The 13,198-nt window shown below is 58.1% G+C and overlaps 1 protein-coding gene across 3 annotated transcripts in view; it reads left to right on the forward strand.

Annotated features, from left to right (window-relative positions):
* Positions 1-13,198, forward strand: part of COL5A1 (collagen type V alpha 1 chain) — a gene marked incomplete at its 5' end in the record, with an annotated part of 154,471 nt that overhangs the window by 25,945 nt on the left and 115,328 nt on the right. The gene's annotated exons all lie outside the window — the stretch shown is intronic.

Consider the following 13,198-nt stretch of genomic DNA (forward strand, 5'->3'; position numbering starts at 1 on the left):
TGATTTTAGAAACTTCCATACATTATTGGTGGGAACGCAAACTCGTACAGCCCCTTTGGGAAACAGTCTAGCAGTTTTTTTTTTTTTTTTTTTTTTGCGGTATGCAGGCCTCTCACTGTTGTGGCCTCTCCCGTTGTGGAGCACAGGCTCCGGACACGCAGGCTCAGTGGCCGTGGCTCACGGGCCCAGCCGCTCCGTGGCATGTGGGATCTACCCGGCCCTGGGCACGAACCCGTGTCCCCTGCATCGGCAGGCAGACTCTCAACCACTGCACCACCAGGGAAGCCCTCTAGCAGGTTTTTATAAAGTTAGTTGTACACCTGCCAGAGGGACCCAGCAATTCCACTCCTAGGTATTTACCCAAGAGAAGTGAAAACATATGTCCATACAAAGACATGTATGTGAATGTTCATATGCCATTTATCACCCCAAACTGGGGATAACCCATGTGTCCATCCACTGGTAGATGGATAAACAAATTGTGACACATCCATACAATGGAATACTACTGGGCTGTAAGAAAAATGAATGCATGAAACAATACGGATACAGAAGCATTATGTCAAGTCAAAGAAGCAGGCACAGAAGACTCTATAGGACATGATACTATTTATATGACACTGGAGAAAGGCAAAACTATAGAAACAGAAAAAAATTGGTGGTCGCCAGTGGCCAGCGGGTGAAAAGAAGGACGTAAGTTTTGAGAAATGTATAGTCCGGTAGCCACCACCGTAGTCGGGATACAGAACATTTCCCTTACCTCGAGAAGTCTCCCATGTTCCTCTCCCCACCCCCTGGCTAGTTGGATGGGAGACAAAGGAGTCTTGATTGATTTAGATTTATTTAACTTCTAGTGACATTGAATATTATTTATTTGTTTGCCCCGTCTTTTTTTTAGCCACAGGAGTTTCATACATACATAAATTGTATTTCTGTTACAAGTGTCTCCTCTTCTTTATTGCTTGCCATTGTTGTGGTTACCTGTTCCTGCATAACAGCCACCCCAAAATGTAGTGTCTAAAGTCGAAAGCAATCTTAGTTTGCTTGTGAGTCTGCACCTGGGGCAGAACCTGGCAGAGACGGTTTGTCTGCTCCCATGACGTCAGGTAGAGGGGCTGGGCTGGGGACGGATGGTCCATTTCTAAGCTGATTTTCCCACACGGCTGGCGAGTCGGCCCTGGTTGTTGGCTGGGAGCTTGGCTGGGGCTGTTGGCTGGGGGCCTGGGTTTCTCTTCCTATGGGAGCCTCCAAGGGGCTGCTTGGGCTTCCTCACAGCATGGTGTCTGGTTCTAAAGAAGAGTATTCCAGACGCAGGAAGTAGAGAGTGTCGGTTTCTTAAAGCCTAGATCCATACGCTAGCAAGCACGCATCACTTCCACCACATCCTGTGGGTCCCATAGTCACGGAGCCCACCTGCGTTAAAGGGGGGCGGCACAGATACCACCTCTTCATGGGCACTTGTGCTAAAGACTTTGTGACCACTTTTAAACTGCCACACTTAAAACATATGCTTTAGCGTTTTGTTGTTGTTGTTGTTAATAGAATGGTGCACATTTTAGGTGGATGTAGACTTACAACATTTTTCGGGAGGAGAGGCACCCAGAGAGGAGCAGACCCTCCCATTCGCCGTTCTACCCGTTCTCAGCCCCTTCCCAGGCGTACGCCCTTCACTGTTTGGCGGGTACTGTTCTGGGCATTTTCGTGTGTGCATTTACCTGGTGTGTTTTCAGATTACAACAGACGTCTCTCGTTTTAACATCCGAGGGATGTGGTGCTCTGGGAATGTTCGGTGACTCGCTCTTTTTCCGTAATGACACGTCTCGGCTGTCTCTCTGTGTCAGGGCATCTGATCACCCCCCTCCTGCAGCCTCTGCAGAGTATTTCACAGATGAGCCTCCTGACTGATGGGCAGTTACCTTGTTTCCAGTTCTATTACAGACGACACCGCCTTGGATGTCCTTGCATGTATACAGGCCTTTGTGCAGGATTTCCCCTCAAAGGGGGGGGGATACCAGGTCCATCTATGTGTACGGCCTAATTGGAATGCTGCATAATTGCCACCCCGCCCAGAAGGTTTCTCTCCCACTGGCGTTTATCTTGGGTCCCCAGAAGGCACCTTTGGACGTTGGTTGGTTTCATAATGGCCGGTTGGTTGGGCGTTCCTTCATTCAGTATGCTGAGTGACTGCCCCAGGCTAAGTTCTCTCCTCTGCTGTGATGAAGGATACCACTGTCGCTTCTCTCAGGGAGCTCACAGGTGGGGAAGTGGCAGGGCTGCAGGAACACCTGCTGCCGTCCAGGGCAGACTGTGGTGGGGAGCTGGGGTGACACGGAGGAGGCAGAGGCCCGCCCCGGTGTACGGTGGCCTCTTGTTCTCCTGGGTCTTCATGAAGCAAAGGGGTCTCCTGTGGCCACCACTTTGACTTGTCATTGTAACTCTCGAGGGACGGAAGGAGTCTGGAGATCCAGCGTTTCCGGTGCTGTTAATTCCAGCGGCCTTTCACGGCTTCCCAAGGGAGGCAGGAGGCCCGGCGGGGTGATGGAGCCGCTGTTGGTTGGGGTGTGCTAGCACGTGTTCCATCGTGGGTGTCACTGCCTCTAGTCCCGGGTCCTGAGGACTCCACTAACACGTGCAGGAAGCCCAGTCTCCTCCTGGGGACCCGCTGGCAGCAAACGCACAGGTCAGCACAGCCAGGGCCCAGCCTGGCCTCTGCAGTGATGGGAGGGTGAGTCCAGAAACGTCCTGGACCTTCCCCACATGCCAAAGCGCAGATGCTCATAGAGCATCGCTGAGTGAATGAAGCCCGCGTGGCAGCTCAGGCCAGCCTCAGGGACAGGTCCTGCTGGTCCCTTTCAAGATGCTGTCTGGGGTGGGGTGGTCTGGTCCACAGCTGGTGCGGTTCTGTAATTGGCCCGTACCCGTGTCCCTCCTTAGCACGGCTCCCCGGGTGCCCCGCCTGGGCGAGGCCCTGGATGCAGAGGGGCCTCTGCCAGTGTGACCCCAGCTGGCCCGATGGCCGCCAGCCCTCCCTCTGGGCCTCCTGGAAGCAGGTGGGGCTGTGCAGAGCCTGCCCGAGCAAACCCGGCCAACCCCAGCATGTGGAATCTGGCGCTGGGCGCCATCTGCACCCCTTTCCTCCAGAACAAGGAGATAAATTACCTCTGAGGAAACTGAGATTAATCGTCTGCTTCTGCATCATGCCTGCGGGCTCCGCTCCTGGACCAGCCCCCGCTGGCAGCGCTGGCCCTCTCCGCCTTGCACCATCGTTGGCAGTCAGATGCAGGATTGATGTCCGTGGCCGTGTCTGTTCTGTTCATAACCTTTGAGGGTTGACAGGGGAGAGGAACGTATATGCTCACACGTTTTTATAAAGGCAGGTGAAAAGCAGGGATGACCGATGAGAGGAAGAGGTGCGGAGTAAACGCAGGGAGAAGCTGGACATGCCCGTACTTCTCAGGGCTCCCGCCCCTCGGCTGTGACGGTTCCTCCCAGTTCGCAGTGGGGTCTAAGTCTGGTTGCGGCACCCGCAGCCGTCAGGACGGTGGGAACGAGCCTGCTCTGTGTGGCCCGGCTCCATCCTGCCTGGATGTCCCCATGCTGCCCTGCTGGGTGAGGGAGCGTCTGAGCCTGGAACATTCCTCGCGTGGCCCCAGACTAGCCGAGAGGCCCCTGCCGGCTCCCGGCAGCCCCGTCTTCCTCTCTCCTCCTGCTGCAGGACTCCTTCCCAAGGGCTCTGCAGGTCACCTGGCGCTCGAGTGAGTCCTCGTGGGCGACATGACTGACTTCTAAGTAGCCGCTGAGGGTGGCCAGGCTGGACTGTGGGTGCCCTCAGGCTGGGTGGTGGCACCTGCATCCTTTAGAAACCTGCAAAGGCACCGCCAGCATCTGGGCTTAGTGTGGGATGATGTGGAGGTGCCAGGTGTCCAGACACTCGGGTCAGCTTCAACGAGAAGTGGAAGGCGGCCATCACACCCCGGGGGAAGCAAGTTTCAGACGTGTCCCATCTCTGAACGCGGGGATGGGGGAGTTGCCTCCCCACTGTGGCCGCCCCCTGGTAACATCGTGTTTATAAGCAGGGCGATGCCCTCGCCAGCTGACATTTCACCATAAAGTCTCCCAACCACCTGTCAAAAGCTTCTCAGAGCTCTTGAGTTTCTGGCCAGGAGAGGAGAGCCGTGGAGCTGGGAGAGGGCCAGGAGCTGGGTGATCAACAACGTGCTCCAATTGCGAGGTCTGCCACCTTACGCCAGGCCCCTGCTGGTGATGGGGGCTGGGCAGCAAGTCCTCTCTGTGGTCCGTTCTGCACTGCCTCACTCCCTGGAGGACCTGAGCGAGCCCTGAGCACATACCACACGCTACCCCCAGGCAGACCCTTCTCAAGGGTGCTGAGCCAGGGTGCAGCCTTTGCCTCTGCTCGGGGAGGAGGTTGCCACGGAATAAGACACCCACATCACACGGGACTTCACCTCCGGCCCAGAGGGAGAGTGAGGCCACTAGGGCAGGGAGTGGCCAGGTGAATGGCTGGTAGCTAAAATCTTTGAGAAGTGAAAGTTTATCAACTGAATCTTCGAGATGACGGCATTCCTTCCTTCATTCACTCACTCATCCATCCATTTATCCATGCATCCATCCGTCTGCTCAGTCATCTGTGAAGTCATGCTTCATCCGTCCTTCCTTTTTGTCATCTTTCCATTAATCATCTGTCCTTCTATCCTTTCTTCCATCTGTCCGTCCATCCATCCATCCATCCATCCATCATCCATCCATCCATCCATCATCCATCCATCCATCCATCATCCATCCTTCCATCATCCATCCGTCCATCCATCATCCATCCATCCTTCCATCCTTCCATCCTTCCATCCATCCTTCCATCCTTCCATCCATCCATCCATCTTTCCATCCATCCTTCCATCCATCATCCATCCATCCTTCCATCCATCCATCATCCATCCTTCCATCCATCCATCCACCCATCCATCTTTCCATCCATCCTTCCATCCATCCCTCCATCCATCCATCCTCCATCCTTCCATTCACTTCATCCCTGTGCCCATGTGTCCATCCTTCAGTGAGGGTTTACTGAGCATCCCATGTGGTACTTTGAAGAGACAAAGGAGAGAACTATGTCTCTGAGATGCTTTCTCAGTTGATGTTCCGACCAGTATTTTGACGAGGTAGAAAGTAAAACAGGAGAGGCATCCTCTGACCTGTCATTCTTCTCTTAGCCCGGGGCTTTGAGCTCCTCCGCCGTCCCTTGGCGGGGGAGGCTGAGGATCTTCTCTCCACCCCGGGCTTCCCCAGGGTCCTGAACCTCTAGAAGGAGCAGGTGCTCGCTGCCTTGGAGCGACCTTGCTCCACCCTGTCACTGCTGCCGTGCTGTCTGCTGTTCCCTCCCTGGAAGGGGAGCGAGCTCGGCAGTGGTTTCTCTGGAGGTGTCGCGGGAGCACCCTGCCCTCTCTCCTCCCCGAAGTGTCGGGGGAGACGGGAGACTTTGCCGCCAGACAGCTGTTTGCATCCCAGTAGGACCTGGGATGACTCCCCTGACGTCTCCCAGCCTGAGATTCCTCATCTGCAGAGGCAGGTGCCTACTTGGTGAGCGGTCTTGATGACTAAGGGAGCGGAGAGCTCAGGGCCCAGCTGCCCCTCCCCCAGGCTGGGTGCCACCGCCCATCAGCCCTGCCCCAGACCCCTGCAGCCATTGTCCTGGTGCTGCCTCCTTGCCAAGTGACCCCTCCCAGGGCCACGTGGCCCACAAGGGGGCTGGGTCAGCGTCACGTCCACTGCACCCTAACCCGGGTGTTCTGTGTCACCCCTGGGGGCGCGGGGGAGGCCAAGTCAGGCGGGTCTGCAGGGATGATGACACACAATGGCGCTGTCTCCTTCGGTAAAAATCCTCCCAGAAGCCCTGCTGGTGGGTCCTCAAAATGGACCAGAGGCAAGGGGCAAGCGCACTGTCACCGGCCCCCGTGGGCCCGAGCTGGGCTCATTGGCGGCTGTTCCTCGTCCCCAGGAAGCGACAGAGATGGACAGGAGGTCAGAGCTGGTGTGAGGCAGGCGGGGTTTAAGCAGGGGATGGAGGCGCTCCCCTGCCCGGCGGGCAGGCCCCTCACGTCCATTCCCGCTGGGCACCCTGGCACAGGGCGGGCAGAGCTGGGCTCGAGCCTGGCCCTTCCGCCCTCCAATCCCCACTCTCTGCTCTGCCGACCCTCAGAGGCCCTCAGGCGGCCCCCCAGCCTGAGCAGGGCGGGTGCGCTGGGCACTGCACCCCCCGGGATGCCGCTCATGGGCACCGTGTAACGTGTGGCCTGGGTGAGGAGTGTGGGCCCCTGGGAAGGGCTGGGGTCAGGGGGCTGAGTGCCCTCGAGGCCGGTAGAGGAGAGGGAGGCTCTAGGGGACCCACCGAGGAGAACTGAGGGCGGTGGTCTTTGTCAGCGCAGGAGCCTGTCAACCTGTGGCCACGGCCCGAGTTCCCCTGCGCTGGGCTCAGGTCTCTGCCCCTGTGACATCCCGGGTGAGTGGCAGCCGGGGAAGGTCCGGCAGGGGATGGCCACCCAGTGTCCTGCCTCACCTGCCCCCGGCCCTCCCCTTCGCTTCGTTCCCGCAGTGGGGTCATTGAAGAAGAATTTCGTTCGGAGCCTCCAAGGCAGCCTGTTTGTTTTCCAACCTGCTGGGCTGACCTTCCTGACAGGGCCACGTGCTTTGTGCTGGGGCCCCGCGGGGAGGGCTGGTGGGGAGGGGCCCTGGCCCGGGGTGAGGGGCCCTCGGCTCTCCCCACCCCACTCACTGGCCGTCCCTCGGTCCCGTAAGAGCCATGACTCTTTTTTGCTTCCGGGAAGCGTAAGATGGGATCTAGCAGGGACAGCGGGAAGGGCAGGTGTGTTTCGCGGGTGAGCCTGCTGGGCGCCCCGCAAATGCAGAACAGATGCTGCCTTTGGTGGCAGGTACCGTGAGAGCCGGCCGGGTGACAGGGCTTCAGCAGGGACACGCCAGGCCGGGCCCCCGCCCTCCTGAGGCTCGCAGCCCAGGAAGGCAGACCCACCTCACGCAGGGAATTAGGTGTATTTATACTTAGGGAATGACAGACACACCAGGGCGGCAAGGGCAGTGAGGGCAGTGGGCTGCGGTTTCAGGGCCCGTCACCAGCTCCGTCTTTCATCTGCTGGTGCCGCGTGGAAGGGAGTTCAGGACTGGGGTGGATCAGAAGCTGCGGGCAGCTCTGTACCCGCCTGCTGTGTGAACTCGAGATGGCCACAGCCCTTCTCCACATAGCTCCTCTTTCAGAAGAAAGGTCATCAGCCTGGGTGTCATTTATGACCCCTTCTAGCTCTGAAATTAGACAGTTCCGAGAATTTTGAAGACGGGATGGAGTTGACCTTGGAGTGAGCAAAGGCCCCTTCACCCCCGCCCCTGGCCGGAGAGGCCAGGCCAGCATCATGCCCCCTGGGGTGCCGGGGGCTCAAGCTGGCTTCACTCTACCCAGCAGCGCTGCCTGGGAGCCGGGGTCTGGAGTGTCCTGTGCATGCGTCACCAGGGCCGTGGCCTTCCCAGACCAGCGAAGGCAGGCATGGGATGGGGGCTGTGCAGACGGTGAGTGGGACACGGGGGGCTGAGGACGAGGTTGCCTCCGCGTGGGACTCGGTCATGGGTTACCTGGTGGAATCTCAAGGCGCACCGCAAGCAGTTCTGATACGTCACAGACTCCTGCCTGAGCCTCTAGGATGGAGGGGGATGGTGACCGAACACACTGTCTGGCTTGGGCTTCAAAGGCAGTCTTTACTGACAGCATGTGCTGAAGAATATTCATAGCTTACTGGGGGAAAAGCAGAAACAGGAGTGGAGTTCGAGCCAGTGCAGACCCTGGCAAGCCTCGTTCAGGAGGCCTGACTCTCAGGACCTCGGCCCAGCTCCTTCCCAGCACGTGGAACGGTAGTGTGTCCCCTGCTTGCAGCTCAGTGTCACTCTGAGAGTTAAGTCCAACGTGATACGGTGACGGCGCGCCAAGCTGAGGTAGCGGCAGTGTTCAAGTTGTCACGTCCCCCTTCTCTGCCTGTCATATGTAAGAGCTGTGGGTTTGCTCACTTAGTCATTCAACAAACGTGGCTGAGTGCCCGGTGTGTGCAGCAGCTTCTGCATGGCTGGTGACTAAGCTCCATCCGCACTGGTGTCCCCGCTGACACCTGGGGACATTAAATTTGGTGAATCATTAAACCATGGAAATGGCTCCCTCTCCCTGGGCCTCTGGGCTCAGGTGGGTCTTTCTGGCTGAGTCACTTTTGTTCTGAACCCCACCTCCCACATCAAGCTCTGAGGGCTGAGGAAGGCTGGGGGGGATGAGGTGCTGATGTCAGCACTTGGTGAGGAGCCCCCAACCCCGGTGTTCTTGTGCCCTGGGGCTGGCAGAAGACAGGTGGCATTGGTCGGCAGCGCCCGGCTGGAACATTCTGATACCACTCTGAGGGCGCGTCCTTTGTAGCTCAGGGTGGTGACCCTAAGTCCTCTCCCTACTTTCCTTCCTCCGCCCGTTCCTGAAAGCGGGCTGTGACTTGCCATTGTTGGCAGAGAAACATTCTTCCATGAGGGGCTCCCCTCGCAAAAGAGGAGCTGCTGAGCCTGAGATGGACCCTCAAGCCTGGGCAGGCTGGCGCCCTGGCCTCAGTGGCCCCTTCCTTGCTCTGAGCACAGTGGAGGGGTGTCCAGAAGCCAGCTGACTGCCAGAAACCAATTTAAATTCCTGCTAAAAGCAGTCACCTGATTCCGTCTGCTCTCCTAGGTGCTGGATGCCCTCGCCAGCCCCCCGGCAGCTCCGCTAGTTCTGGGCAGGGGAGCGGAGCGTCGGGCAGGCGCAGTGATGCGTCCCCGGCTGCTAGTTCTGGGCAGGGGAGCGGAGCGTCGGGCAGGCGCAGTGATGCGTCCCCGGCTGTGTCACCAGCCAGCTGGCCACTGGAGCTTGACTCTTCTTGGCGGGGGTGTGTGCCGTGTCCTCCAGTCTCACCAGTGTGGTTTTGGTCCTGCCATCTCTGGTTCCACATGCCTGGCCGGAGTGACCCACTGGTGGTCCAGGTCATGAGTGTCCTGGGCGCGCAGCGTGCTGCAGTCATTCTGCACGGCTGCTTTGGCATCTCGTGTCCTGCAGCTGTGGAATGAGGGCCGGCAGGACCCCGGGTGACATGGAGCTCCCTTATTCCGTTATGCTGTGTCCAGAGGAGCACAGGGCAGCTGACTTGTAGGGATGATTGTGGAAGTGCCTTTTGCGGGAGGCAGAGAGGTCACCTTTGTGTGGTTGGTGGAGACGTTGCCATTGGCAGTTGAAATGTTTGACTGCTTAGCAGGCCAATTGTAAAATTTGTCTCTGGGACATCTACCTCCTGATCTGCACCATTCACATGTGTATTGCTTGTTCATCCGTCCTTCCATCCATCTGCCCATCCATCCATCCATCCATCTATCCATCCATCCATCCATCCATCTGTCCATCCGTCCGTCTTTCCATCTGTCTGTCCATCTGTCCATCCATCTTTCCATCCATCCATCCATCCGTCCATCCATCCATCTATCCATCCATCCACCTGTCCATCCGTCCGTCTTTCCATCTATCTGTCCATCTGTCCATCCAACTTTCCATCCATCCATCTATCCATCCATCCATCCATCTGTCCGTCCATCTGTCTATCCATCTGTCTGTCCATCCATCCGTCCATCTTTCCTTTCATCCATCCATCCGTCTATCCATCTGTCCATTCACCCGTCCATCCATCCATCCATCCATCTGTCCAACCATTTTTCCATCCATCCATCCGTCCGTCTATCCATCTGTTTGTCTATCCATCCATCTGTCCATCCATCCATCAATCCTGCACTTCTATATATATATCTTTATTGAAGTCTAGCTGTTTTACAATGCTGTGTTAGTTTCAGGTGTACAGCGTACACTTCTATATTTGAGCTCCTCCTTTGTGCCATTGCTTTTCAGGGCCTTCATGCTGCCCTTCTGGCATAGGGCAACTGGAACTCAACTCTATGTTTCCAAATCCTTTCTCAGCTGCCCCCTTTCTGCCTTAAAACTGACCTCTCCGGCGTCCATTCCTTTACGGGTCTGGGGGTATAATACCTGGTTACATCTACGCGGTCTCAGGCAGGTTCAGTGCACAAGCAGAAAGGGAGCAGCAGGCTACTGTAGGGGAAGGAGACAGTGCAGGAATCGGGGGCTTACACAGCCACTGGCAGAGCAGGAGTGGTGGGGTCACCAGACCCCCCGCCACTCATGGTCACACCACCAGAGTGGGAGGGCACCCAGACTTCAAGAAGTCTGCAAATGTCAATGGACCCCGTGACCTGGTCCCAGACCCTGCAAGAAGAGGGTTTCTTTCTCTCCCGTTCCAGCTCCCCTCTGAGTGTGGAACATAATTTTCATCCCGAGCCCTCCCCGCAGAGGAGTCTGGGAAATGTAGTTTTCAGCCGCCCAGGCTCCGCGGAACAGGAAGACACTGGAAGAGCCTGAGTGAGCCCGGGCCTGGCGCCCGCCGCTCCCGGGGGCTCCCAGCGCGGGGGCGATCCCCGCCACGACCAGGGTTACGTGGAAGCCACCAGGCTCTGTTTCCACGAAGCCCTTGGAGCTGCCTTGCTCATGTCACCTGTGGTTCTCAGGTGGGGAGGGGCCCCCGGTAGGGTGCACGGGCTGCACGGTCAGTTCCTTTTCTGTCTTCCCTGAACCAGTGGACCACGGTGATCCCCAGGGAGCCCCGGGACGCTCTCTGCTCGGAGGGAGGAGCCAGGAGAAGGCTCTGGTGTCCCAGGAACTGTGCTGGGCTGTTTCCCAGAGGAAGTGGCCCTGAGATGTTCTCCCTGGGGGGTGATGCTGGGCTCAAGCCCCCGCCCACTTGTCCCCAAAGCTGGTGCTGTCTCCCAGCGGAATTCTTGCGCTGATAGAGGAACCAAGGCTCCCAGTTCAAAGGGGGGGGGGGGGTCTCTGGCGTCCCCAGGGAGGAGAGACCATGGAAGCCGTTACCACACTTTTTATAAAATAAAGAAAATACTGTTTTAGCTCTGGCACAAGCTGGAGGGGTGGCATTGGGCCTGGAAATGTCGGCGGCCTTTTCAGCTTGTTGCAACAGAGGTCCATAAACATGGCCTGGAGAGCTTCTGGGAAACAGCTCTCTCTGCTGGCCATGGAAGAAGCAGGTCCGCAAGCCTGCGCGTCTGGGAAGAGCATCACGTCTGTTGGGATGTGAGTCCCAGATGCCCAGCCCGGATCTTTGATGCCTCTCCTGGCCACAGCCGACCTTGGAGCCGACCATCTCAGAGATGAGCCAGAGCTTGGCTGTGTCACGGGGCAGGTGAGCCAGCGGCTGGCATGGCCATCTCTCCCCATAGGCCAAGTCGAGGCCCTGGGCTGTGCCAGGCACCTGCGTCTGGCTCTGCTTCTGATGTCAAGTGGACAAGCTTCTGGTGGGGGAGGCGGGGGCGCGGGGTGGGAGGGGTCGCTGGTGCCAAGCGCTTCGGAGGTGCCACCCATGCGCAAGGGGCTGACCCCCCTGTGTGGGGGGAGGGCTCTGGGCAGGAGCTTGAAGCCCCCCAGGAGAATCAGAGAGGCTCTGAGAAGCAGCAACTCTATTCGTGGTGGATGCCAGCCTGGACCAAGGGTGTCCTGGGTCCCTACCGTGCCCCTCCCTCTGCAGAGGTGAGAAATCCTCATCCCCCAGGTTTCTGGTCCCTTGATTAAAGTGACAGAGGTGTGCAGCAAAGCCGAGTTGTAGAAATGACACCGCTGGAACAGGGGACCTCAGAACCCTGGAATCTGGGCATTACGGTGCCTTGCAGGGAACTGTGGGCGGGGCCGGGGGGTTGGTGTGTGTTTAGTGATGGAGAGCAGCTTCAATTCGCTTCCACCCTGGTCCCCCTCAGAGCCTGGCCCAACCTGCCGTCCTCCCCTCATGCCCAGCTCCTCATGGTGGGAATGGCCTACAGGGCACCGTCCCCCCCTTCCTCTGGCGCCGTCCACCATGCCTGCCCTAAATGCCCCGCCCGGCACCTGCTCCCCGCCCAGGCTTCCATCTGGGTGACTCTCTTGCTAAGGACTTACCTGGCCGCGCAGCGGGGCTGCATGGCCACCCGCCCCCGACGGCTGTGCTGGGCTCCACGTGCAGCAGCTTGGCTGCAGGATTGCTCAGAGCGCGGCCAAGGGGAAGCGGCCCTGGTGGTCCTTTCTCACCTGCAAAGCTATCACCCTTGTTAAAAAGGTGGAACTTTCCTCTTGAGCGAGTCCCAGGCATGTACCGACCCTCTGGGGAGGAGGTCAGTGGGCCGGGGAACTGAACGGTTACGGAGCCCGGAGACCCCAGGGGCGAGCTTGTGTCAGCCTGCTGCTGCACCCAGCAGTGCTTGTGGACTTTTAGTAGCAGGTATCAGCATCTAACCTGAATTGGCAGAAGCATGATGACAACCTGTTGGTTTGTGTAGATGAGTTTTCTTCAGGCACGGCTTGATCCAGGAGCCCAAGCTTTGTGGCGGGAGTCTGTCTGTCCACATCCTCAGACAGGCGCTCCCCCAACCCCCAGAAGACAGCCACCTGCAGCTGCAGGGTCATCATCCGTGAGTGAAGGCAGCAGAGCAGAGAGGAAAGAGCCCCAGGATGGAGCTTCCTGGGCCTGGGCCAGTCACATGCCCGGCCCTGGACCAAGCCCCAGGGACAGGGTGGTGCTGTGCTCTGGTTGGCCAGAGAGGCCCACATGCTCCAGTGGAGGGGGTGTGGCAGCCCCACCCACACCCACATGGATAGGCGGGTGCTGGCCACTGGGATCCCCAAAAGCCCAGCTGCACAGATGTCCTGTCACGCTGACTCCAAGTTCAAGTTTACTTTCTCTGCCTGGACTCCAGGACTCTTGTTTGTAGCAGCGTGAGCTGAACTTTCCATACGAAACTGGCTTTGTTTAGGGCAGGGGGGCGTGTGGCTCGCACGCTTGCGGTCCTCACAGCCTGGAGGTCTGGGGTCTTTCTGACGTGGTTGGGGCATGTGCAGGCACATGGAGGCTACGTTTTGCATTTGTGGGGGACGGTTGAGCTCACCAGAATGCCAGCTTCTCCCCTGCCATCAGGGGCTGCTCCCTTCTCTGCGGGGCCCTGGAGGGAGCTCAGGAACTTTCCAGAAGCGATGCAGGGACCCGCCCCTCTCTCGCTCTCGGTTCTGTGCTGTTTGCCC

Source organism: Leucopleurus acutus (genome assembly GCF_964270905.1).
Source record: "Leucopleurus acutus genome assembly, chromosome: 7".
In the NCBI taxonomy this organism is placed as follows: Eukaryota; Metazoa; Chordata; class Mammalia; order Artiodactyla; family Delphinidae; genus Leucopleurus; species Leucopleurus acutus.